Consider the following 27,250-nt stretch of genomic DNA (forward strand, 5'->3'; position numbering starts at 1 on the left):
TGCCACAGTGCAAACAACACTTCCTTCCACTCATTATGTCTTCATCCCACAAACACTGATTCAGCACCCACTGTGTTGTGGGCACAGTATGAGGGGAAACAGTGTGATGACCAACCTATCTCCTCCCTACGCTCATGGGGCTTTAAACAGGGAAGAGCCTTTGGTGGAGAGGGAGGGGAAGTAGGAAAAGATGAGGGATGTCTCATTAAGGAGGGATATCCAGACCTGGAGAGGGTGGTAGTCTGGGGTGGTGTGTCCAAAGAGACCTAGAAGGGGCAGCTCTGAGTATTTGCACCTGTAGTTCCTCCAAGTTGCACAGAAATGTGCCTGGCAAGAGACAAGCCATTCTACTTGAGAGGATTAAGAGGTGGCATTCTGGAGCCAGATTTTTTGGGGTCTAATTCTGAGTCTGCTAGTAACTAGCTGGTAACTAGAAGTACCTGTCTGCTACAGTCTGAATGTTAGGGCCCGCTCCCCTCCTGCTTCATATATTGGCACCTTAACCCCCAAAGAAGATGGAATTAGGAGGAGGGGCTTTGAGGAGGGACTTTACGTCACAAGGGCAGAGCCTTCATGAGTGGGATTAGTGCCTTATAACAGAGACCCTCTAGACACCCCGAGCCCCTTCCACCATGGGAGGACACGGTGAGCAGGTGCTGTGAACTGGGACCAGGGCTCTCGCCAGAGCCTGATGGTGAGGGTGCCTTGCTCATGGACTTCCCAGATGCTAGAATTGTGAGGAATAAATTTCTGTTGTTTATAATCCATCCAATCTGTGGTCTCTCATTACAGCCCTCTGAAAGGACTGGCACACTTTCTGCATCCAGGCTCCCTCAGTGTTTGTAAAAGGGGACTATTAGTGGTGGTCGTGACGTCACAGGGGTATTGGGAAAAACCACACAGCATATGCAAAACATGGGAGGAATTTCTGGCACACGGTAAGCATGATACATGTTTTGCTGTAAGAATTTTCTCTCCTTCTAGGAACTTCATGCTGTTGTAGGATTGGGTCCCCTCTGGCCCTCACTCCCTCCAGGGCGGACACACTGGCCCTTTTGCTGATCCTCAACTATGTAAGGATGTTCGCATTTGCTGGCTCTATGTCCGCAGCTCTCTTCCCTGTCCACACATCTCTTCCCCCAGGTCATCCCTTAGAGGCACCTGCCTGGACCACCTTATCTGAGAGGTCATTCCCTTTCTTTCAGAGATTTATGCCAAGACATGTATAAGGAAACCGTAGGGTGCCGGGGATTTTTTTCTACGCAATCCGTGGTGGGATGGTGAGAATGGCGGGAAGGACGAGGCGGTCTTGGGTTGAGTACATGGAAGCTGGGTGGTAGACATACACGGTTTGTTTGACTATTTGTTCTACTTTTGTATATACTTGCAATTTTGCCGCTGTAAAGTTTTTTGAAAACTCTATTCACTCGTCATCTTGTCTTCTTGACTGCTTACCTCGTAGCACCAAGAGAGCTTCATAGTCTCATTTGTTTATCCCCATCACCCCCCTCTCTAGAATATAGATTTCGGCTCACTGGTCTGTCTTGGGCTCCTCCAACAGTGCCAGGCACCCAGGGGGCCCTCAATCAACGTTTAGTTGAATGTAGGAAGGAGTGAGTCGAGGATGTGTAGGCCTGACTGGGACCTCAGTGGGAGTTTGGCCCTTTATTTAATATTTACAGAAAAAAGCAAACATTTGGGAGGCAAATTCATCTAAACTCTTCTTTTTTAAAACACAGCACCACACCTTATAGTCTCTCATGACACGCTGGTTGGACTGGCAGGAGCCTCGAACATGGTGACGCAGTCCTGAGGTTCTGGAATCTTCCCTGGTGTGTCCCTCCCTCCTGTGAGTCAGCCCTTCCAGGCTCCTCTCAGTGGCTCAAACAGAATCCTGCCAGGAACCCTGGGATCCTCCAGGGTATAAAACTCAATAATGGCAGGCTCTAAAGGTGACGACCCAGGCATTCTGGACACAAATTTTGGACCCAAATCCCTAGACATCCCTAGAAATTGCATGCCTAGAATTGGGTGTGGATAAGGCTAGGTGGAAGGCTTCATCTTTAGGTATCTGGAAGCTGCAGGACAAGGAGGCAGGGAAGGAAGCTTTTATATTTTTATATTTTATATAAAATATATTTTATATTTTTATCCTTGGGCTGCGGTGGTGGAAATGGAACTGGGGGTTGGGAGTCTCCTTCCCCAGCCCAGCCGCCTAGGCTATATAGAGCAAAGCCCATGTAGACAGCAGCAAGGGTGGGAACAGAAGGGACAGTTACCCCGGATAAGGATGGATCTATCTGTCATTGGGCACAAGCCATGATGCTTTGAAGACAGGTGATAAGGTGTGGATCTATTAAGGAGAGATATGTTTTCTCTTCTTGGGGTCCCACTGGAGTAGGACTCAGGAAGTGCTGGGCAACTTGGGTATCTAGATGGTTCATGGCTCCTGATGGTCCTGGGTGCAGGGGCAGAAGGGAGACTCTGACCAGAGGGGTTTACAAACCCTGAACATCATTGTGGGTGGACAGAGGGGACTCTGCAAGCACAGATGGATGCCCTAGAGTCTATTCTAGAAGTACCCTCAAGAGAGAGGTGGATCCTGCAGGGGCCCCCGGGCCCAGGTAACGCAGGATGATCAACAGATCTGTAAGGAGGAAGCGACGACACTGGAGGAAGGGAAGGAAATAAACAAGTGGCCAGCGCACTGTGATTTAGGAGCAAATTATGGCGAAGCTCTTCGAAGGGATGCACTTCTCTTTTATTTTTAAATTTACTGATAAAACAGTCAAGTCCAGAGTTGAGGAGGGAAACAAAACAAAACAAAACACCAGCTTTTAACTCAACCCAATACATCTGATTTTGAAGTAGAGAGGTCAGCATTATGGAAGCACACCAACTCTAAATCAGATTTTATCCAAGTTATATGGAGCCCAATACTGTGTTACCACAAGCTTACACATCTCATTTCCTTTTCCGTCTAGTCCTCCATTTAATAACCTGAAAATCTATCCTTTTATTGAGTTTCATGCTATTTTCTTACTTACATACAATAGTGCTCCTCTTACCAATTGCCTATTGTCATGGCACATTAGTTAGGTGAATTTGTTGATATTTCAAAATTACTCTTCCTGTATTTTTTATTCTATCATCCAGTTTAAACAAGTGATTGGGAGCACTCCTGGGATGAAAGAAAAAGGCTTTACTTTTTTTTTCTTTTAAAGAATAAATTGCTGCTACAGTAGAGTAGTTGGCATTATTCTGGCTCCTAGCTATGGGAATGTACAGTTTAGTCCATCCTCGGCCGTACCTAATGTACTTACGGTGCTTCCCCAATCGAAGAAAGACAAGGCACAGTCTGCCCTATGGAGCCTCTGGACGATTTTGGACATGATCTGTTTCCTGATGACTATGGTACTGGCTCCAAGCCAGACCCCAGGGGCACAGACACAAGGCAAGAGCCTCTGGCCCTAGGTGCTTCCAGTCTGGTCCAGAACTGTGGATTTCCATCCTGTAAGAAGGGGGCGCCCCGAGCCCAGGTGAGCCCTCATGAGGCCTCAGGCAACCAGACCACTTGGGAACTGAATTTTAAAGGATGATGAGGAGTTGACTGGGGAAAAGGTGGGAAGGGGAGAGAAAACTTCCCGATCAGCGGCGATAGTAGGATTGCAGCTTGGAGGCAGGGGGTGGTGTTTTGGGGACGTGGAGCCCCTCAGTTGTCACTTAGACCTTTGGGAAGACAAAGTGGAGAGAAGGAAAGGGCAGAGACAAGGTAAATCATGGGATTATGGAGGGATGACTGTCACTTTAAGGGGCTTGTCCTTTATTCTATAGGCAAGGGTGGAGAGGTGTGATGAGATCTAAACTTGAGAGTCATTACTTTGGAGACTGAGTCCAACTGGGTAGGACTGGGTCAGACTAAGGTAGAGGAGAACAGAAGGCTGCTGGAGCCAGAACAGGGGCAGAGGGTGGCCCTGCACTGGGGGAGGGCAGTGGCTTCCTGTATTCACACACGGAATGAAGTCTGGTTCACGGTTCACTGATTCAGCAAACACTGAGCACCAACTATAAGTCAGGTACCTCGATATGGTCTTTCTCCCCAAAGAGCTTTCAAGGTATGGGGAAGGCAGATACACAGACACATGAATCAAGAGCCAACAGTGCAAATCACAGTAAGCTGTCACCTCACACCTGTTAGAATGGCTATCAGCCAGAAAACAATGGATAACAGGTGTTGGTGAGAATGTGGAGAAAAGGGAACCCTTGTGCCCTCCTGGTGGGAGAATAAATTGGTGCAGCCACTGTAGAAAACAGTATAGAGGTTCCTCAAAAAGTCAAAAACAGGATTACTGGGTCCAGTAATCCAGCAATTCCATTTCTGGATATTTATCCAAGGAATATAAAAACACTCACTCGAAAAGATATATGCAATGGCCGAGATATGGAAACAGCCTAAGGGTCCATTGTGATTCTGTGTGTATGTGTGTACATACATTTATGTATATATATAATGGAATATTATTTAGCTATAAAAAATAATGAAATCTTGCCATGGGCAACAACATGGATGGACCTCAAGTTGCATTATGCTAAGTAAAATAAGTCAGACGAAGAGTAATATTGTATGATCTCACTTACATATGGAGCAACAAAACCAACAACAACAACAAAAAAACCCAGGGAATATGTTCCCTGACAGACACAGGGAACATATTGGTGGTTGCCAATATGGGCGGGTGGGGTGAAATGGATAAAGGGGGTCAAAAGGTTCACACTTCCAGCTACAAAATAAATAAGTCATGGGATGTAATGGCATTAACTATAGTTAATAATACCGTGTTGCATAGCTGAAAATGGCTAAGTGAGTAAATCTTAAAGTTCTCATCCCCCCCAAAATAATTTTGTAACTACGTGTGATGATGGATGTTAACTAGACTGATCATGGTGATCATTTTGTAATCCATGCAACTATCAAATCATTACGTTCTACACCTGAAACGATACAATGTTATATGTCAAGTATACATCAATTTAAAAAAAGAACCAATGGGTACGAGCCAGGCTAGGGATATGCTCCGTTAGCTGTGGGAACACTGGGGAACTGACTAGTTCAGTGGGGGAAGAGAGATGTCAGGGAAGCTTCCTGAAGTAACTGACAGGAGCTCAGTCCTGAAAAAATGGCAGATCACCTAAGCAGACAGAAGAAGGGCAGATAGAACAGAAGAATAAGTATAAAGTTATGGAAACATCAGAATGCCTGGTGTGTTCTGAAGGGCCAGAGCACAGTTAGGGCAGGAAATGGGGTTAGGAAAATTCTGGGTGGGGTCCTGAAGGCCGAGCAAGAAGGTGGGAAGATATAAATTAGGAAGCACACGTGTGAGTGGCATGCCAGTGTATCTATGGTACAGAGCATTTCCTGAGTGATTTCACTACAAGCTGTTGCTATGAAAGTACCTGAATATTACCATTCATGGAGATAGTTTAGCAGCCTTGCGGCACAGGAAACAACACTACTTATAGTAATTGAGTCATAAAATCCTTTCATGTATTTTACATAAAGGGAAACCTAAACTGCTAACTGACCAAAAATTAACCATTGAATTTTGATTAATAAAAAACCAAAGCCATCATCTTTTAAAATACGGAATGTATTTCATAATTTTATGAAAAATTACAAAGATGGATGATAAGTGATACATTGTATCTGTGTATTCACCTTGGTATCCACAACTGGGTCCCTGTGTGAAGACTGAGCTATGAATTTAGAAATTATAATTTTATAGATTAATTATACAGGTTGCATTAGTTTATAAGACTTCAGGTCTCTGACATGCTGCGCAGAGAAGATGGAAGTCTTTATTCACTTTGGAGTTATTTTACTCCCGAAAACATATATATTGTATGGGTAGATAGTAATGTTACTATTGAAACTCAAGAAACTTTTTATTAAGTGCAAACCAGTTAAATTTATCACTTAGGAGGAACACAACATATGCTTCTTCTTCCTTTCATCCCTATAGCCACATTGAGTATGAAAATGTGCTTGTAACAAATGTTACACATTATATCGTGGTTTGATCCTCCCACTGGCAAATGGGAAGGCTGTTTCAACTGTTACTGATTTTTATTATTATGCATAATGTCTTGCTTGCCTCATAAAACGGATTCACTGAACAGCTGTTGCACACCAAAGCTAGTGAGAAGAAATGTTACGCTTCCACAAAACAATACGACGGTTGGGTCACTCATGCATGTCTTTTTCCCCAAGGACAGCAAATCAGCAGAAATCAACCCATTTCCTGTTGGTCTGCCATTGACCCTTTAGAACTTCTACTTCCTTGGATTCACAATGAGGGTCAGATGGACCATTTAAACTCTAAGATGAAGAAAATGCCATTTTTGGTCGGGTCACCCCCGTCTCCTTCTGAAGAGGTGGGCGAAAACCTGGGAAGAGTTCCTTCCTTCCCTGTAAAGAGATTTGTGGCAGATGTGGGCATGTCTGCCTATCCTAAGAGCCCCCACCTGTGCCAGACCCATGGCCGCCTCCATGCCCAGAAGAGAACTTTGACATTAGGAAAAACGAATGGTCCAAATTATTAAAGGAAATACGATTCTGTAGAAAGAGGAAGAGAAGTACATGAACGAGAAAGCAAAAAACACGGCCAGAATGCTCAGAGGTAAATAAAATTCTTCTGCGTTCACAAAATATATTGGTTATAGGTTGTTCTAAAAACATTAAGCTAACAGTAAGAACCGCTACCTGTAGGAGCCGTAAGCCAGGAAAATATAAAAAGTTGTTGTATAGATCGTTCGGGAAGTTTCCATTAATAAAACGGAACATAGGTTAAAAAACATAAAGCTTAATCTCACCAAGAGCAAAAGCAAAGCTGGGTCAGAATTTTCCGCGTGGAGGGAGAAGAGAGCAGAAAGTCACTGGAGAAATCAATCCACCCAATCAGCAAGGAGAAAAATCGGTTCAAAAATTTCTTGCCAATAATGGTAACTTCTGAGCAATGAGTGGCCCTGCATTTATAGGCAGAAACCAGGCAACCAGGAAGGGACGAGGGAATGTGCGGAAAGGGTGAGAAGTCAGGGCGCACGGGGACTCCCTCCCGAGTCTGCAGCTGACAGGGTCTGTGTGGGCCTCCACGCCCTGCCCAAGCTCCATTTGCTGGTCTATGAAATAAGAAGGTTGAACTAGATCCACTAGATCAGTGGTTCTCGAAAATGGTCCCCGAAGGGCAGCTAAGCTGCAGCAGTTTTGGGGACGTGTGTTTTGGAGTTTGCCTTTCCTAATGGACACCCCTGATGAACAGTAAGGCTCACCCATCCATCATCCCCCGAGCTGCCCGCAGGCCTAGAGAATTCATGATTTCCTGCCTCCACTGATAGCTCTGCTGGGTTTGGGTTTCCAGCCCGCTCCAAGAATGTTCAGTCTCTGGAGTAGACTGGAGAAAGGCTTTTCTAGGATAGTGGTTCCCGGCACAGGTCCTGGGACTAGCACCATTGGCATCACAGGGGAAATGTGCAAAATGTCAATTCTTGGCTTCATCCAGACCTGCTGAATCAGAACCTCTAAAGGGGGAGTGGCAATCATCTGGGTTTTAACAGCAACCTAGGGGGTGCTAGCTAAGGCACACTGAGGCCTGGGAACCCTGAACAAGATGATTTCCAAGGTTCCATCAAACAGTAAAAATCTATGGTGATGCTAAAATGATGGAAAAATATTTGGAACAATGCTATACTCTTTCCAGTTCTCTTCCTGTAAGAGGTACAAAATGTTTTCTAGATCTGCCCTGGCATATGGGGACATAGTGCTGGAAATGTGTTTAGGTCAGGGCTTAAAGCAAATTCCCAAAGTGACCACACTGTTCATTGACTTCTGGGCTGGTGGCCAGCAGCCGCCAGGCAGCAGTGGGAGGGTGTAGCACATGGTTGTAGCACATGGTTGAGGTGGGGGCTACCGGCCTTTCCAACACGATCAGAGCAATCCCAATGTTCTATCATTGAGATCAGCAGTAGAATTTTAAATCTGTGATAGAGCTTTAATAAAAAACTAATTACTTGGGAGCGGGGTGTCTGGGTGGCTCAGTCAGTTAAGCATCTGCCTTCAGCTGAGGTCATGATCCAGGGGTCCTGGGATCAAGCCCAGAATCGGGCTCTCTGCTCAGCAGGGAGCCTGCTTCTGCTTCTGTCTCTACCTCCTACCCCGCTTGCACACTCTATCAAATAAATAAATAAAGTCTTAAAAAACCCTGATTACCTGGTATTAAAAGATAAATTACTACAAGCCAACCAAGCCAAGGCTTTCAAGGACAAGAACAAAGAAAGACTAAGAACTGGCATATTCCAGTTCTGTCTGAATACAGAGGAAAACCACCGCTGACGGGAGGCAGGAGGGCTGGTCACCGCTAGTAAACCTGGGTGGACGCACATGCCGGGGATTAGCCTCCGAGTCTCTTTAGCATAAAACTCCCATTCTTTAGGTTTGGGGGGATATATTCCTGGGCCTGGATGGTAGAAAGTTTTCCTCATGCTTTGTTTGAGTTTTCAGATTAGCGTATATGCTGTTTACTTCTTGTTTGGTACCTGACTTTAAAAAAAATAAGAGTACTTTTTTTTGTACTTGATATCCTGTGTTTCTATATTGTAGTACATTAAGGAAAAATAAAGCAAAATGGCCAAGAGTTAAAAAAAAAAAGAGGTGATTATACAATCACTTTATAGAAAATATCACTTAAAATACAGAAATAGAAGATGAAAAAAATCACATTAAATAAGCAGGTATACTTCCCCTAAATTTTGGTTTCAAGAACTTGGACACATTAAGTAAGATAGATTTTGTTGTTGTTGTTGTTTGTTTTTTGTTTTAAGAAAAGAGGCATGCAGTGAAAAGGGGAAATGGACTTTCAAAGGACTTATCAAAATAATGTGGAAGTCCATGATGCCTTTCTTTAGAGCTCTACATGCTAGAAGCAATGAAATTTTGGCGGAACCCTTGAGAATTACAGCAGTTCCCAAAGTGTGCCTAATAGGACTCTGGTCTTGGGATTTGTTCTGGAATAAAAGGTCTGGGAGTAATATAGTTTTGGGAAACATTGCAGGAAGCATCTGCCTCTAGGTGATGGACGGTGTATCTTGGTATGGTAATGGTTCTGGAAATTGCCCAGAGGTAAAGAAACCTGTTCATCTTATTGAACTCAGCATTCCCCAACATTTGATTGTATTGTCCCCTTTGCCACTAATGTCCCTAGAACTTGCGTTTCTTGGTGTGCCATCTAAGAAAAGTTGGGTGATGTTATTACTTGGTCATCCACAGATTTATCAAACGGGCTAGTGCAATAAGCTTGCAATCCACCTTGGCTAGTCTCATCTATGATAACTAAAGGAAAGACTTTATATTCCAAACCCAGATGTTCAGACCATCTAGGTCTCATCTATGATAACTGAAGGAAAGACTTTATATTCCAAACCCAGATGTTCACACCATCTAGGTCTCATCTATGATAACTAAAGGAAAGACTTTATATTCCAAACCCAGATGTTCAGACCATCTAGGTCTGAACAAAATTCCCTCTGGTACTTTTGCAAATGTTCATGCAGACTGGTTAAGACAAAATTCATGGATTGAAAAAGAATCCTGGAGATCACGCACACTTTGAGAATTCACAAACACGTATGTTCACAAACACATGTGAGCAGGATGATAATACTTTCAAATTACCATTAGGGAAGTATCACTGTGAAGTGAGCACGACGGTGTCCTCACTATTATCTCCTGCTGTGGCCCAGGATGTGACCTGCTGAGGTCAGGATGGCCTGGAGTGCAGGAGAAACCAAGCCCTTGTGTTAGAGAAGAAACCCACGTGAAGGGAGGGCTGGAAGATGATTCTCTGTCCTCCTACACAGCGCTGTGTGTGTCCATGTGTTTACTTTGAAGGCTATGCATTTTGAACTTGCCTCACTTGCCTAATTCTGGCTTGAAAGTAAATATTCTTTTCTTTTTCTTTTTTTTAAAGTTTTTTTATTTATTTGTCAGAGAGAGAGAGAGAACACAAGCAGGGGGAGTGGCAGGCAGAGGGAGAAGGAGACTCCCTGCTGAGACCGGTGATGTGGGACTTGATTCCAGGATTCTGGAATCATGAGCTGAGCTGGAGACAGATGCTTAACTAACTGAGCCACCCAGGTGTCCTTTTATTATTATTATTTTTTATTTTAAAAAGTATTTTTATTATCACTTTATTTATTATTTATTATTATTATATTATTATTTTTATTTTGTTATTTTCTATTGTGTGTGCCCTAGTAGATAATTGCTAAACAGAGGGGGGAAGTTACCAGGAAAGCTTTTGTTTTGTTTTTAAAACATCCATGGTAACGAAACCAAGAAAAATATATTTTCATATATCCAGGACATTATATAGTTAAGAAAAAAATATTTTGGGGCAATAAGAAGCAAATTCACCAATTCACATTTGGTCTTCATTTTCCTTATTTCCTGTCACCACAGCATTTTTTTTTTTTTTAAACCTTGGCATCTAAATATATTTCCATCTCTGGATGGGTTGCTTTATCTTACAATTACAAAAAAGGCGAGTTACTCAACGGTGTTGGTTTGGCTATATCCAAAGTCCTGAAAAAATAAAGTTTCCTTAACACAAAATATAATCATTGTACATTATAATGAAATCTCACAATTAAAAAGCCTGGTTCTAAAATAACTCCATTTTGTATTTTATTATTATTTTAGAGAGGGAATGGAGGGGCAGAAAGAAAGAGAGAGAGAATCTCAAACAGATTCCGTGCTGAGCGTAGAGCCAAACTCGAGGCTTGATCCCACAACCCTGAGATCATGACTTGAGCCGAATCAAGAGTTGGTGGCTCAACTGACTGAGCCACCTAGGCTCCCCACCCATCTTGTTTGAGAGCTTGTCATTGCCAAGGTTATTTTGAAGCATGTCAGAATAAAACCAAAGCATGTGGAATTATTGCTCTGGGAAATAAACTTATTCAAAACACAAGAGAATCATGTATTACTGTCTTTTCTCCTAATTATCTCTTGAGTGTTTAGAAAAGTAACAGGATACAGGGACTTCTATATTTCTATATTTGAAAACAAATAACACTAGTTTTCCTTCCCATAGCCATTGTTACTCCCGTTAGGACCACCATGGACACAGTTTTCTGCAGCAAACATCTTCACAGGGAGGGGTGGGGGGGAGTCAGTAAACTGATGGCTATAGATGTCTACAAATTGCCCAAAGTATAACAGTAAAACTATGGTAAGTAAACCCAGGAAATGTCCTGAAAATTGCATTCCATTTCAGAAAATTTTTGAAACAATACTATAATTTTCTAATGCATTTCCCTTCTGTGAACTTTGTCACCTAGTATTCAAATAGTAATCACGGAATACATTATAAAATAGGTTACTTCAAGGAAAAATGATTTTGAATATAAAAGGGGGTTAATGTACCAGCCATTAATTTAACTGAAGATGTAGAATATGGACTTGGCAGAAAAATCAGGTCTTTGCCCCCACTTTCTGGTTTTTGTTTTTCTTGGAAGAAGATCAGGGAATTCAATTCACCATTAAGAGGGTCTTCCACAGCCAACTTTTCTTGGTTTAAAAAATCATTTTGACAATCAAACAAGGATACTAACAGGACATTCAAATAATAGAAGCAAGGAGGTGATTCTTATTGGTTGGGGGGAATTGTGGAGTTGCGCCCTCTGGTCCTGCCCGGGGTGGTTCAGTTCTCCACATGAGCACTGCACAAGGTAGGGAAAACCCTCACCCAGAAAGCAGTTGTGGGGTCAGTTCTTGCTTTCGGCCAAATACCTCTTCGTTCCCTTCCATATAAAGGCTGGAGAAACATGTATTTTGCTCCTTGATGGAGGGGTCATAAACAGAGATATTATGATTTCCTAGAAATAACTGCTTTGGGAGGTCCCTTTATTTTCATGTTCTGAGTAAATGATATGAAGTGATTTTTAGACAGTTGGGATGGTTGCTTTTGAGACAGGAGGCCAGTAGACTAGAAGCAGCATCAGCAATCAGACGGCCACGTCAGACATGCACATTGAAGGCAGTAGCTGAATTCTGCATCCATTCCGTGACTTCTATGGGTAGCTCAGTGTCTGACATTCAAAGGACCTTATCAATGTTTGATTAAAGCATGATTCTCCACTATCAAGACAGCAGGTTAAGAACACTGTATCAAAGACAACTGCTTTGGTCAGAAATTATTTTTTATCCCAAAGGACAAAGCTAAGTAACTGGACCCGGATCATCAGTTCTATTGTTTGGAGGCAGGAAACCTTCAACATTGTGGAGGTTCCTCTGGATACAAAATATGCTCCCAGCATAACAACTGAGGGCCAGCATTCCAATGCAATCCCCTATTCTTTAAAGGGGAATAATAATGGACTTGTTGGAGCCATAATGGAATTGTAGGCAGTACCTACTCTCAGCTACATAAACTGAAATGCAAGCCACGTTTCTCTGGGTTCTGCCATTGTGACATATGTTCAAAGGTGGGAAGATGGACAATAACGTCAGGATTGCGAGTGCCTTCTCATGGAGATAGCCCAGCGTGGAGAGAAGAGCAGTGCTGTCTCCTGGGTGACCCCAGCTTCCTGGAGGATGACTTGGGTCCAATGGCTTCCCATTCCCCCTGCAGCAGGTGCTCCATGTGGGCTCAAAAGGGCCTTTTGGTACAACTGGTCCCAGGCAGCGTGTGCTCCCAGTTGACCTACATCTCCTCTGAACAGTCCGTGCTCAAGCTTAGACTGTTTCTACTCCACTTTCAAGACTGATGTCATGAGCCCAGTAAAAGGGGAGAAGCAGGGGGAGCCCAGCAATGACTCTTCCAATCATCTCCTAACTGTGGACCATGACTTCAAAGACCTTTTTGTGTTGAAGATAAACTAGAAGTCAACGATCTACCTGAGGATTATGCACGGGATAAGTGTGCTCCTGTGTATCCTTCCACTAATCCAATTTATGTCTGTTTTTTTTTGCATTTTTTTCAGAAAGTTAAAGAAGGGTTTGTAAAGAAGGCGAGACTCATCAACAGCCATTATGGAGATAAGGTGACCTTTCCCTTATTGTCCAGGCTCTGTGATGTTGCCATAGAAACCATCTTAAAACATTTGCTGATATCACCTTCCCATTTAAAATCCTTGCTGGATCCCCCCTGGACTTTGAATAACATCTCACCTCTTTGGGATGACACAAAAGGGCATTCAAAGCCTGGCCCAAATTGATAATTCTGACTTCATCTCCATTCTGCATCTCCATTCTGCATCAATAGTTGAGCTCTGGAGTCCTGTTGTCTGTGTTCTAAACAAGGCTCCAGCACCCTATCACCTTGACTGAGTCACAGGTGGGTTGGACAGGAAGCCAACTTTGAGACTGCTGGTCAAGGACAAGGACTGTCTGCCTTTGGGACTGACCCCTGAGGGAGGGCAGGGTGGAGACATCCAGCTGGGACACCGGCCTGATGTCACTGCCAACCTCATGAGGAAGCTTTGGAGCCAGAAGTGTCCATAAAAGTGGCCAGAGTTGAGCCTTTGAACTCCCACATGGATAGGTCCCTGGAGGTGGACCATCCTGGAAGGGCCATGGCCTTGGGCAAGGCTTTGGATGAAGAGGTTTCTCTGCAACTGAGGCCATGCCAGAAGGGTTGTTGGGAGCTGAAGCCCGTGTGACAAGAGCATTCCCAAGCAGCCAGGGTGACAAGTCCTCAACACCCCTTCGCCACTCTGACTAACTCGCTGCTCCAGGAGACCCCAGCATGCTCTCACATCTTCGGGCCTCTGACTGGAATACTTCCCTATCACTGGTGAGCTTCTTCCCAACCCGAAGCCGACACGATCCCCCCTCCAACACGTATCCCCAGGCCGAATGAATTGCTGCCTACCTGTTACTCCCATTGCACTTTGTATATGACTCTAATATAATATTTATCTTATTATAATTAATTATGACCATAATTAATTATAGCCTGGTCTGATCCTTTCCCCTTCCCCCAGGACCATGAGCAGAGGAATGCAAGGGTAGAGCCATGTCTTTCTCCTCTTATCTCCTCCCTGTACTTCCGGCACGGAGCACACAGACTTGCCAGGAAAGCAGTGTGTGTTTGCTGAATGAATATACGAAAGAGAGGAGGGTCATTTGTGACACACTCAGCTCTTCCTCCTGTAAGGATTTAAGATTTACAGAAACCATTGCTTCCTTTTATATCTTTGCCCTGAGAAGGTCCTGGGTTAAGTTTAACGAGCAACTGTAGAAATGCTATCAGCCTTGGCACTGAGTGTCTTCTTTTTATACTGCATGGATTTGGGTGTTTGTTTTATTGACTCTACTTATGAGTATTGTATGTTTTCGATCCTACATCATCTCAGATCACTTTTGGAAGCAGGCAGGTATAAATTACATATATGCAAATAGCAACATCTACTTAATTCTGGCCTTCAAAACACATGGCTAGTACTACCTGATGAAATTCATCCCTCCACTTATAAGCGTTTGTTACAGAATGCAGAGCTTCTAAATGTGTTCTGAATCATCTTGTCCGAATATAATTTGTTCCCATCTGACATTTACAGGGACATAGGTAAGATATGGTGGGGATTTTGTCTAAATATGGTCCACACAGCAGAAACATAAATGCTGAAACAAAGGGGAAGTAAGTAGAATCATCCATTCGGCATGTATTTACTGAGTGCCTGGCATTTTCTAGGTAATTGGGTTGGAATAAAGGGCAAGATCAATGCGGGGGACAAGGTGCCTGCAGTCTAGTTGAGGGAAGACAGGCATAAATGGGTAAGCAATAGGCAAGATCACTGTAGGCAGTGGAAAGTGCAAAGGAGAAATCAGAACAGGAAAATGTGATAGAGGGACTGATGGTGGGAAGAGGGAACACCTGCTTTCGATAGGGAAGTCGGGAAAGATCTTTGTGAGAAGGTGGGATTTGAGGTGAGAGTTTAGAAAGACAGAAGCTAGCCATTTAAATGTCTGGACATAGAACTGTGCATATGAGGGACAGCAAGTGCAAAGGCCCAGAGGCAGGAACAAGCAAGGCTGTTTACAAGCCCTCTGCTTGAAAATATGCATAATTATTTGGATATTAGTTATTTCAATTTATAGTCAGTACATATGAAAATTTTTTAAAAAATTAAATTTAAAATTTTAAAAAATTTTTTCACAGAGAGAGAGAATTTCAAGCAGGCTGCACGCTCAGGGCAGAACTGAACGTGGGGCTTGATCTCATGACCGTGAGGTCATGACCTGAGCTGAAATCAAGAGTCAGACACTTAACCAACTGAGCCACCTAGGTGTCCAGGCAAAATTTTTTACCTTGGTAAAGAATCACAAAAACCTTCTGCAGACTCCAAATGACTCTTCCATTCCCACAGACTTCAGCCTCAGCCATGAGTGTGAGCCTGCTCTGGGTCACAGCATGCTTTGTTAAAACTTTAAAGAACTCAATAAGGTTTTCACCATAGTGATCTGTCATTACTATTTGCAAGAAAGGAAACATCCCGGCCGTGGTGGCTAGCCCAATCTCCAGAGCATTTGATCTGAACCAACTGCAAGAATTTCTAGGAATGGAGTCTCTACTATTTTATGCAGCACAAGCACAAAAATCCCTCTCTCCAGATGTCAGTGGAACAAACGAGAACCACTGGGGCTACTGTGGATTGATCCCCTATTCCCTGACCTCTAATCCGGACAGTGCTTTCAGTTATTGAACTCTTTGAGTTCCTTATGTTTCAATGGTTTGTGATTTACCGCATATGTCAAGACCCCTATGGGGGGGCGTTGATTACATTCGAATTAAGCATCTAAGGAGAAGGTGATAGAATGAAACGTGTGGCTCTTGCAGAAACGGGTGAGAGAAACACCGAACATGCATTTGCGTGGGATCTCATACAACAGGGATGCTGGGAGGTATGCGACTGACAAATGAAGAAATCGAAACTCAGGGAGATCTCGCAGGGGCTTACAGGTGCAGAAAGCCCTGACTACTTAAAACTCGTGCAGCTTTCCCAGCATGGTTGGGAATCCCTGCGGCTTTGGCAGGTAGAAATGCAATCATCCTTCAGGGGCTTGGGTTCTAGCACCGTAATCACTGGTGTGTTTTGTGACTGAGGACACCTCGTAACCCTTCTAGGGTTTGGTCAAAGGATAAACACCTCTGAGTGACTTCTACGGACTCCATGCTGATTTCAATACTCTGCTGGTGGAAACAAAAGACGTCAAAGAAATAGATCTTGATGCTAAAAGAGTTTGCATGGGTGGATTTACCAAATTAGAGGTCTTTGCTCACAGAAAATATAACATCTTCCTTGTAAGAATAAGATACAATGTTGCAGGAAATGGTGGCACGGGAAGATTCTGTTGGCGTGGTGTAGACTGAGGTTCTCATTTCACAGACAGAAGAAAATCTTAGCTGTCTGGGGTTCCTAGAGGCGTGAATTACTGCAGAACACCAGGAGTTTAGACTGAGGATTTTTTAAATCCTATTTTAATCTTGTACATGGAAATATTAAAAAAATGCATTGCCAATGTCTCTACCTTCTTTTTACCCTTTATCACTTTTAGTATACTCCAGGCACCTGTTTGTCATGGAAAATTGTGAAATAGAAACAAGCAAATAAGATATAAATTAATACTACCCCAATCTCAGAGATAAAAATGCCAACATTTGGAAGCCTGTCCCATATGTCTCTCTGGTGATGCACATTTTAACAGTAATAGGAGCATAATATGGGTACTTCTTGGGGGGGGGGTAAGGTAATCTTTACTTCGCTTTTTTTAACTGCATTATATGTGATCCATATTTTGTCACACCAGTAAATTTTTTGTGCCTTGCTAAGCTTAATGGAGTTTCTTTTTTCTGATGACTCTAGGTCATCATTCTGAAAATCAATTAGTGTCGTAGGCCCTGCCAGGTTGTCTGTCCCAGGTCCTGTCCTCTCTAGGAGCTTAAGAATCTTGGTTTGGGGAACTCCACCCTTGAAGGACAACTGTATCCTTCGAGCTGCTCCAATTTTGTGGCTGACTGCAAGCTCTGCTAACAGGGTCCCTGATCACATTCTCTCTGACTTCAGTTCTCCCCTGAGACCTGCTAGGTGGTGTTCTTCCAGGCTGGGCGCTGCTCTGCCTTCCCCGCCTCCCAAGGGAGCACAACTCTGTCCTGAACTTGGTCCTGTAGGGTCTGCTTGTCTCTGTGTCTGGGGAGTTCCTGGGTGCAGTGCTCTGTGTCCTCTGCCTGGGGTCTGTAGCTGGGGTCTGTTCCAGTTACCTGCCTCCCCGCGTCTCCTCTCTGGACTTGGTTCCCCCTGTTGTCCCGGAGCGGGGACACTGAGCTGGCATTGCCGTCTTGGCTAATGTGCATTTGCTCCCTTTGCTTCCATCCTACACAGGCCCAAAGGGCTGTTCTTTCTGAGTTGTATGTTTCTAGATCTTCCAGTCCCAATAGTGCTATTTTTCTCAGCTATCACTGGGTCTGTTTCTAAAAGCAAGTCTACCTCTTCTTCTCCTTCTTTTAAAGCTTTTATTTATTTATTTGAGAGAAAGAAAGAACAAGCAGTGGGGAGGAACAAAGGCAGAGGGAGAAGGGAGAAGCAGACTCTGTACGAAGCAGAGAGCCCGATGCAAGGCTCAGTCCTGGGACCCTGAGACCATGACCTGAACCGAAGGCAGACGCCTAACCACCCAGGCACCCTGACTCTACCCCTTCTCATATGTTGTTTTATAATCTGCTGTGGCTTTGGGAACCAGAAAGTCCATCTGGCTGGTTCTGGATGAGAGCTTAAGTGTCTTCTCTCTCCTCTAAAGGACGTGCATGGCTATTCTGACAAAGAGCTCACAATTTTTATATTATTATTATTATTTTCTGCTTGTCTCTTGGTTCTCAACTGTTTCAAAGAGTCAAGCTGATGGATAGAGGAATTTCCAATAAAAGAGGTGTTTACCCTGAAAAATTTGTTTTTCTTACACTCCATCTGGAATGGCATAGCTATTAGCTCAAGAGATTTCTAAAGGTATAAACAGGTTCTAAGAAAGAGTTTGTCTAACTTTACGAAAGATACAGGCTGGGTTAAGAAGCGGAAATCAGGAATCTAATCAACTGATAATGAGACTCCATTTCATAATTAGGTCACTTTTCTGTTTAAATTGGAACAGGGGCATGGTTCTCCCCGCCCCTCCCATCATGCAAATATCCTGAGAGGGAAACACTGAATACGTACAGATCAGTCTGTTACAACCCATACTGAAAGACCTTCCTGGGCTTCTCCTGGGAGAGCTTTGGATGAGTTGGTGAGAGCTGGCTTAAGGTGAAACTTCTGTGTCTGGGGAGGAGGAAGAACCCACCAATGATGTAAAAATGGGAAGACGCAAGAGGTGGGAATGCTGATTGTATCTGGGCTCCATGACATACACGCTATATGGGCTCATGGGTAAGCCTCTATCTCATCTGGGGGATGGGTAACTGAAGAGTAGCAAGCCTACCCACCCCCCAAGTGTTGTGTGGCGTTTCTAACAGAGACCCCTGATGAAACCAGTGGTCTGGGTAGTATGAGCAGAATTTCTGGTAGACATGGTGCCCAGAAACAGGAGCTTGGAGTCTGTTGTGAAATCTGTCTTTCCAAAGACATTTATTAAATATCCCAGTGAAGGGAGCCCGAGAAAGGAGAACTTCCAGGAGCAAAAGGGCAGGAGGCTGTGCCTTGGCAACTTTTCAGGACTTTGTCTCTGTACAGAGAGTGATCACACAAGCAGGTAGCTCATACGATGATAAAATAGAGTGACGTGGGGCACCTGGGTGGCTCAGTGGGTTAAAGCCTCTGCCTTTGGCTCAGGTCATGGTCTCAGGGTCCTGGGATCGAGCCCCACATCGGGCTCTCTTCTCGGCGGGGAGCGTGCTTCCCTCTCTCTCTCTCTGCCTGCCTCTCTGCCTACTTGTGATCTCTCTCTGTATCAAATAAATAAATAAAATCTTAAAAAAAAATAGAGTGACGTAAAAAAGAACTCGATGTATAATGAAGCGATTTTTTTTTTATTGAGCACTGTCACCCTGACAATGTTCTTATTTTATGATAGTCTAAACATCTCCTGTAATTTGCAATACAGTCTGTGCTGAATTGAGAACAAATGTGTGAAATGGTGTCCTTTCCATCAGGTGTGCAGAGCAGCATACGTACGTGGATAAGGTTCTGGAGATGCAAAAAAGATCCGTGCAAAATATGACTTTTTACATGTGATAATATTTACCACATCACATCGTATGTGTCAGATGCTTAACATCTCATTGAATCCCTCAATACCTGGAAAAATAGATTCTATTATCCTTGAAGCTCAATAACTTGTCTAAGGGTCATGGGAGCAGCTGCCATTAGAATCTGGGTCTCACTCACTCCAGGGATTAGGCTGCCTTCTTCGAGTGTCACAAATAAAAGTGAATTTTGTAGGCCAGGTTGATACAACCCAAATTAAATGGAGCTGTGAACATATTCAGTGGGAACATCTATACTCCTCATGTGAATAATATGGCAATTTTTTCCCTGTTATCTATATTTCTTCAATTGGGTTGGGATGAATAGATCATTTCTAAATAAAACAGGAGAGCATAAAAAAGTAAAATGAATGGGCTCAATCCCAGTTGAAGCAAGAAGAGTAAAATACATTTCCCTGCTTGAAAGAAAACGATTCATCTATTTGAGGTTCAGTAAATGCCCTCTTTCAGAAAGTCATACAGCTCTGTCTGGAAGGGCATTTTACCTCAAAATGACAAGGGCTTTCATTTTGAGAAGGAATATCCTCACACACATTGACCCAAGTGAACAGTTCCCTCTGAAAACCAAGGGAGCTGGTGATGGTTGATATGGAGGGAGGCAGCTTGGTAGAACCAGGACGCAAACTGGCCCTGGATTTCTTTTTGTTTAAAAGAATTTTTTTTTTTTTTTTTTTTTTTTTAAATAATGGAGAACAATAATAACTGTGGTGGGAAGCAGCGGAGCTTGTGAGCTATCTGGCTCCACCGGGGGATCGGAGATCTTGGGTAGAATTTTTCCTAAGGAGCATTGAGTGGTGGGTCATGCCAAAGAAAGACAATAAACTATGAACATATGTTCCTTGACCGCTATGTCAGGAGGGTTGGAACTTGAGGAAAGGAGCTGAGCTAAGGCTGGCCGGAAGTGGGTGATGGGTACAGAGGCTGGTCGTTTGGGGACAGAAGGGGAAGGTGGGAGCTGAGTGGCTAAATGGACTCAAAAATACAATAGGAGCTATAAAGCCAAGAATATACACACAGGGCAGTGGTCGTTGGAGGACAGGCAGAGTAGCAAAGGCCGTGCGCCCCCCCAGGAGAGATTTTAGTCCCCATAATTCCATATCAAAATCTACGACTTCGGCTCCAGCTTGGCCTGCCTCCAGACAAATCTCAAAAGTCTGCTGTTTTATTTCCATGGAAGGGAGAACAGCCCCTAAAACTCTGGAACTCAATTTCTCCCCTGAACCCCATCTCCTCATTCCTGGGTCATTCCTCCCCAGTTCCTCTCTCTCTCCACTTCTCAACTCCAGTCAACGACTAAATCTTATCATTTAGATTTTGAAGCTCCATTCATTTCTCTGCCTCCTTTCTACCCATGGTGGTCTCGTTCAGGTCCCCATCTCTTCTCGTTTGGAGGATTATAAGATCATCTCTTTGTTCTGCTTCTAGAATTTTCTATGTCTAACTAATCTTCCCCACAGGAGAAAATCTTGAATAACCATATAATTGGGTCACAAAATGAACGTCAGACATTTCTGCGCTCACATTAATTGTCAAGAATGGCTTTGTCATTCAAATGATCAGAAATCATCTAATAAGGATCTCACGTGGGTCCTCCTAGAACATGAAGAGTTTCTGCCACTGTTTGAATGACCCAGTTACAAGGGGGACACCCCACATTTTCTTGGATAAATGTCACAATGCTGGAGAATGACGGGGTCTTTCATATGAGCTATTGATGGGCTCATTTGTCAGAAGGAGAAACTGAGGCTCAGGGATGACAACAGATTTATAGGACCCAGACTGAGTGGCAGAGGTAGCCCTTGCTTGCACTCTGCCATCTGCTTCTCCATGCCAGGCCACACCATGTTCCATGACACGTCATGCCTCCAACATGAGCGGGTCATTGCTCATGTTTCAGAAGTTTGTCTTGGTCTGTACAATGGGTTGGGAGGGGCCTTAGGGAAGCATGGAGTCAGGGAAGCCGGAAAGAAGATCCAGAGCTATTACACCCCAGATGTCACCTGGGATGGCGGCAGTGGGGACAGAGAAAAGAGAATGATTTTGAGAAAGAGAACACAATTCTGCACCCATAAAACCGTGCCTTTACTTGCATAGTTTCCTGGGACAGAGACTGTCTCTTGAAACACAATTTCATCATTTTTTAAAAAAAGATTTTATGTATTTATTTGAGAAAGAGAGAGAGCATAAGCAGGGGGCACAGCAGAGGAAGGGGGAGAAGCAGACTTCTGCTGAGCAGGGAGCCCGATACAGGACTCGAACCCAGGACCCCAGGATTGTGACCTGAGCTGAAGGCAGATGCTTAACCAACTGAGCCCCCCAGATACCCAGCATGTTCTCATCCTTATGGGAGGTAGAGTAGTGGCAAAGGGCCAGGAAGCTCACGTCAGCAGATGGGCTACGTGCACACACTTCTATCAGTGGATAAATTGGTTATGCAAAATATCTGGCATTATGTTTTCAATGTCCATTTGAGTTGCGTGCATCTAGGCTAGATTCTGGAGACCACAGACAAGAGATTGTGGTTATTTTAAACAGCAAATAGTCAAGAGGATCATAAACTCAGAAGTGGAAAAGTCCTTAGACATTATTTACTTACTGGGCACATGTGGCCCTTAGGTTTATTTCTTAAATGCTCTGGGCCTTACTTTTCCTAATCTGTGGAATGAGCGTGGCTGAGAGTGGCATTCAGGTGTAGGACCCAGGAGACACCAAGTCCCCTTCAGCGGAAAGCTCAAGACCCTTTCAAGGCTCATGTGGACACCGCAAGACCAGGCAGCCTCTGTCATTCACAGCTCGATGGTCCAGATGCTCCAGCCGTTGCTTCCCGTCCTGTGGCCACCCCCCACGCCCATGCCAGCACTTAGTTTGTCCATTTGCTTTGACTCAGACTTTGAGCCCTTGCTGATAGAGCTCATGCAAGGTTCAAGCAGTCCTGCAGTCCAGAAAAAAAGCAAGTGTCAGGTTCAAACCATGAATCTCTTTGATTGCCTCCTGAGGCACGTACCCAGTAGCACCTGCCACTGAACAGCTTGACAGTGGAGTCTCAACTGATACCATAAGGCAAATTAATCCCCAATTTGTGATATACTTGCAAATCTTTTTGAGTTCACCATAATACCAGCTGCAGTTTATGGAGGGCACACAGCAGTCATGCCAAGTTGTTTCTTTTATTTTTTTTCAAGTTGTTTTTTTTTTCCCTTCCAACAGAAAAGCTACTATGATAGCTCCATTTTACAGATGAGGAAACAGGTTCAGAGTGTTTAAGGAGTTTGCCCAGGGTTACACAGCTAGTGAGCGGCAGAGTAGGATCTGAATGACAGTATCTCCAGCCTTCCTGAAAGGGGTCAAGGATAGTTTGAGGGGGAGGGCCAGGAGCCACAGGACAACCTCCCTCCCAGTGAATGACTCTGCCAAAGTATAGCAGGGACCAGGAATGCTGATCCGAAGGCTTAGACAAAGGACTGCTCAGGGTGTGTCTCTTGGGATTGGTTCTCCTTTAGGGCTAATCACTTCTCCTATGTTGTGGGGGGTGGGGGGGTAGGAGGCAGTGTTCAGTTGTACCTTCTGCCTTCCCTTCTATTTCCTCAGCTAAGTGGGAAAATTAGATTTTTTTTTTTTTAAATCAAGGAGGAAGCATCAGCCCTAACCAAAGAGCTCAATGATTCTCACATCCTGGCAAAGGACAAGGGCAGTGGTGAGCGCAGGGGGGGACTCCAAGGGCATCAGAGACTCAGGGGACATGGCCCAAATGAAGGTTGAATTTACCAGCCCTTGCGCTCATCACCTGAGTAAGACCTGGAGAGTAAATGAAAATAGCCATCCCCAAGAGAAACATATTTATTCATTTAATGGCCAAAACAGAGTACCATCTCTGTTGTGATGACAAAAGGTTTGAAGTGCATTACTGTCGTTTCTCAATACGCTTGTGGTCTGGCTGTGGGGTCATATGGAGCAACAGCCCATGTAATCCCCTGAATGGAAAAAAATTAGGCTCAAAGTACCAAATGGACGCCCACAACATAATATCAGGTAAAACAAGCATATTCTTTCTCCCACCCCCTCCGAAACCTCCCCAAATGTTAGAGAAATAGAGAGAAATTCCAGTCATTTCTCATTACTGTGAAGGTCAGCCTGGCTGGGAAAATTGTTTCTGCTTTACAATTCCCCAAACTGTAGAAAGCAGTTAGACTTCTGGACAAAAACTAATGTTGCATTCAAAGGGAAAAGAGGCTGAGACGGCATTGCTGTAGTAATAAGAGAATTTTTTACTCTTTCCACTTCCCTGTGAACCTAATCAACTGTGACATGAGAAAATATACTGGGCTCACCCAGCCAGAATCTGACTGCCACCTGAAAATGTCCTCAATATTCCACTGTTTGGGACTTTACAATGATCTGTCTGACATCAATTTCGTGCATGTACATCAAAATGCCATTAGAAATGCCTACACACTGCTCCGTTCATGGGCCTGCCCTGGGCCTCCAATAGAAGGCTCCCAGGGAAGACCCCCGTGGTTGACTAATGGTTCCTTCCTGTCACCCGCGCGAAAATATTTGCTTATATGGAAAGTTGTCTTGGGAAAACACAAGAGATCTCAGGATCATGATGGCCGATCTCTCCTCAGAAGCATTCTTGAATAGAACGAGGCAGAACTTCGAGAATCAGAGGGGATTTAAGGATCAGCTCCAAGCCCGTGATTAGTATTATTCGTTGACTTGAGTTCTAAGGCTTTCCTCCAGACCCAGAAAGCTGGTCAGCCTCCCATAGCAGATTGGAATGCAAGGAAAGCGAACCCACACGTGTCTGTGTGCAGGGCCTGTTGCAAATTCCTAGCAGCTATCAGACACTGAGAGGCATGGGCCCAGCGTAGGTGGACAGGCAAACAGATGGCTCCCCCATACATTCTCCTCTAGAGGACATGCGTGTGCACGCTTTCTGGGCTCATCCACCGGCACGTACACATGCATAAATGATGTGCAGCAGGTTTTGACAAGTGCTTGGCATATATAATGAAATTCTTGATGACACTTTTATTATTTCTCAGTTATGTAAAGTTGAACAAATCTGATGTGACTCTTCACGGTGGCATTATCATCGTTTCCCTTGCCCTAATATTTACAGGAAATATTACAAGTGTTTGACATATAAATTCAGCATTTGACTGGCTTTAATAACCATGTGATCAATAACAAGTGATATTTTTGTAGTCTAAGTTCAATATTTAAAGGGTCATGGGTGGCAAATTTTCATCAAAGCAATAAGCCTAGATCTTTTTGTTTTTCAGAATCTATTCTCTCTCTTTTTAAAAATTCTCTTCAGAATGAGTACGATTAAGGGTTAAGATCTAGAAAAAGTTGGCCGCATTTCAAAGTCGTGGCATTATAGGGGCTCAGACGCATAGATACATCTATTTCCTCCATGGCTTCATTTTTGGATACTAAGGAGAAATTCAACGTGATGAACATAGATAGAAACTGGATAGGAAATCAATGAATGTAAATCTGGAACTTATTCTTTATTCAATAAGGACACCAATTCCCACCTTCTTTGTAAAATTATTACTTCTCCAGTAAACTCACAGTTAGCTAAGACTACTAGGTAGGCAGGTCTTCATCTCCTGTGTGCTGGGTTCTGAATCACCTCTGAGCTCAAGTGCCAACTTTCTCCTTCCCTTGCCCCCACATCTCTTCCAGCTCACAGTCCTCCAGATCGTAGGGTCTCCAGAGTAAAAGAAACACTCATAATCTTGCTGAGTGAACTGTAACCCAAGACCATGACTCTCGGTGCTTGGAATTCCAGTGGAAGTCCCACATTTGGCTTGCCACGTTTGGCAGGCTTGGCCAGTCTCAGAAGGCAACCAGTTTCTGAGCAGCACTCCCAGCCTGTGGAAACTACTCAGGGCCCTGGCATCATGAGGACTCACTGGCCATCTTCTTCATGGCCTTCCTTCTTCCATGATCCTGGCCAGCATCAGCTTCACATCTAGCACTTGGGCAGTGCTCACTCTGTATCAGGCAAAGTTTTTCTAAGGACTTTACAGACAACTAACTCCTTTCGTGTCCACAGGAAGCTAATGAGGTAGATACTTTTATTTGCATCTTTGAAAGCAGAAAACCAGAAGCACAGAGGGGTTAAGGAACGTGCCTAAAGTCCTGAGCTCACAGTGAGAAGTCAGGATCCCAGCACAGACTGTCAGGTTTCAGCCTCCTCTCCTAACCATTATTCACCACACCAACTCTCACTACCTTCCTTGTTTGGTGGGGCAGGGTGCTGTCATTATTATTATTATTATTATTTTTTAAAGATTTTATTTATTTATTTGACAGAGAGAGATCACAAGCAGATGGAGAGGCAGGCAGAGAGAGAGAGAGAGGGAAGCAGGATCTCCGCCGAGCAGAGAACCCGATGCGGGACTCGATCCCAGGACCCTGAGATCATGACCTGAGCCGAAGGCAGCAGCTTAACCCACTGAGCCACCCAGGCGCCCTGTCATTATTATTATTAAAATATTATTCGATAGCAATTATTGGCAAACTGTTGCTCATAGACTGAATTTAGTCCACAATCCAAGAATGGTTTTTACAGACGAACACTTACCATTGCCTTGATGAGGAGGAACACTAATTTTGCCCTCCAGTTAACGAATCATTATCCCCCTGTGATGGCTAACTTTATGTGTCAACTTGACTAGGCCACAAGGTGCCTCAGAAAGTTGGTCAAACTTATTCTGGATATTTCTGTGAGGGTGTTTTTAGATGATTTACATTTACATAAGTGGGCTTTGAATCAAGCAGACTTCTCTTCTCAATGTGGGTGGGCCTTTCCCAATTCGTTGAAGGCCTGACTAGACCAAGAGCTGAACTTCCTCCGAGTAAGAGGGAATTCTCTTGCCTGTTGCCCTTTGGACTCCTGTTGGGACATCAGCTCTGCAAATTTGGATTTGCCAGCTTCCATGATCACATGAAGTGATTTCCTGGGATAAGTCATATATACATATATATATGAAAATACAGCCCTATTGGTCTGTTTCTCTGGAGAGCTCTAGCTAATACACCTCCCTCAGAAAAATACCAGAATTCTGTTCTCATTCAGAGCCTGTATTAAAAAATTCTATTCAGCTACTGTTATAATATTTTGGATTTCACCAATAAGAAATCTGTGGAAATCTGTTTACCCTTGTTATTATATAAGCACATAAAAGTATCCCCAATTTTTCCTCAACACACAAAGCCTAAAGCATTTTCTACTTATCCCTTTACATAAAATGTTTGCCAACTCCTGCAGTATAACAAAAGCCCATGGTTGAACCTGAACTAGCTGGTTAGTTTGGCCAATCATCCACCTAGCTTGAATGCTTGGAGGAATTATCAGTGGAGTCAAATGACAGAAGGTAACCGCAGGGGAAAGAGATAACAGACCCACTGCAGAAGAGCAAGGGATGAAAGATGGGGCTTCTGACACTCCAGGACTGGGTTACGCCCAGAATGCACTCTGAGAATCACTCGCCAGACTTTTTGGATTCTTTTGCCCCAATAAATAAAGCAATGTCTGTGATCCTATTGACTTTATGGGAAAGACTTCCTCCATTCTCCCACAGGTCTGGAGAAGAACTGTACCCCTACTGTCTTCATATAATCCATGAGAAAGGGACAGGATGGTCAGATTCTCCAGAAAAACAGAACCAACAGAATGTGTGTGTGTGTGTGTGTGTGTGTGTCTGTCTGTCTCTATCTCTATATATCTATATCTATCTATCTATCTATCTATCTAGAGACAGAGATAGATAAACAGATTTGTTTTACAGAATTGGTTCATGCAAATATAGAGGATGAGTCCAAAATCTGCAGGGTAGGCTGGCAAGATGGAGATCCAGGGAGAAGCTGATGTTGAAGTTCAAGTTGGAATCTGCTGCAGAATTCCCTCTTGCTCAGGGGAGAGG

At 43.8% G+C, this 27,250-nt stretch overlaps 1 protein-coding gene and 1 pseudogene across 2 annotated transcripts in view; one reads left to right on the top strand and one right to left on the bottom strand.

Annotated features, from left to right (window-relative positions):
- POU6F2 (POU class 6 homeobox 2) overlaps positions 1–27,250 on the bottom strand; it is a 490,143-nt gene that overhangs the window by 58,649 nt on the left and 404,244 nt on the right. The gene's annotated exons all lie outside the window — the stretch shown is intronic.
- Positions 3,366–27,250, top strand: part of LOC125081252 (40S ribosomal protein S8-like) — a 39,449-nt pseudogene continuing 15,564 nt past the window's right edge.

The sequence above is a fragment of the Lutra lutra genome, chromosome 11, assembly GCF_902655055.1.
Source record: "Lutra lutra chromosome 11, mLutLut1.2, whole genome shotgun sequence".
Classification (NCBI taxonomy): domain Eukaryota; kingdom Metazoa; phylum Chordata; class Mammalia; order Carnivora; family Mustelidae; genus Lutra; species Lutra lutra.